We start from the raw sequence: 842 nt of genomic DNA, 5'->3' as shown, positions 1-842 counted from the left end.
AGCGATTCTCCTACCTCAGCCTTTCTAGTAGCTGGGGCTACAGGCACCAACCACCATGCCCAGGTAATTTTTGTATTTTTAGTAGAGACAGGGTTTTACCATGTTGGCCAAGCTTGTCTCGAACTCCTGGCCTCAAGTGATCTGCTTGCCTTGGCCTTTGAAAATGTTGGGATTACAGGCGTAAGCCACCGTGCCCGGCTTTAAGACTTTTTTCCTTATTGTTTTTATTTTTTTAGAGACAGAGTCTCACTCTGTCATCTAGGCTGGAGTGCAGTGGCATCACCCTGGCTCACTGCGTCCTTGAACTCCTGTACTCAAGTGATTCTCCTGCTTCAGCCTCCTAAGTGCTGGGACTGCAGGCATGTGCCTTCACATCTAGCTAATTTTTTTTTTTTTTTTTTTTTTAAAGATGGGGTCTTACTATGTTGCCCAGGCTGGTCTTAAACTCCTGACCTCAAGTACTCATCCTCATCCTGCCTTAGCCTCCCAAAGTGCTGGGATTATAGGCATGAGCCACTGTGCCTGGCTCTACTTTCTTTTTTAATTTAAAAAATTATATATTTATTTTTAAAAATATTTTCAATTTTTTTTTGAGACAGGTCTCAATATGTTGACCAGACTGATCTTGAACTCCTGACCTCAAGCAATCCTCCCACCTCAGCCTCCCAAAGTACTGGGGTTACAAGAGTGAGCCACTGCGCCCAGTCCCATTTTCTTTTTTAATTTAAAAATTTTAAAATTTGTTTCAAAAAATTTTAGGTGGGAGTCTCACTCTCTTGGCGAGGCTGGTCTAAAATTCCTGGTCTCAAGCAATCCTCCCATCTTGGCCTCCCAAAGTGCTG

The sequence above is a fragment of the Rhinopithecus roxellana genome, chromosome 9 (genome assembly GCF_007565055.1).
Source record: "Rhinopithecus roxellana isolate Shanxi Qingling chromosome 9, ASM756505v1, whole genome shotgun sequence".
NCBI classification, from domain to species: Eukaryota; Metazoa; Chordata; class Mammalia; order Primates; family Cercopithecidae; genus Rhinopithecus; species Rhinopithecus roxellana.
Note: the sequence above shows the minus strand (reverse complement) of the source record.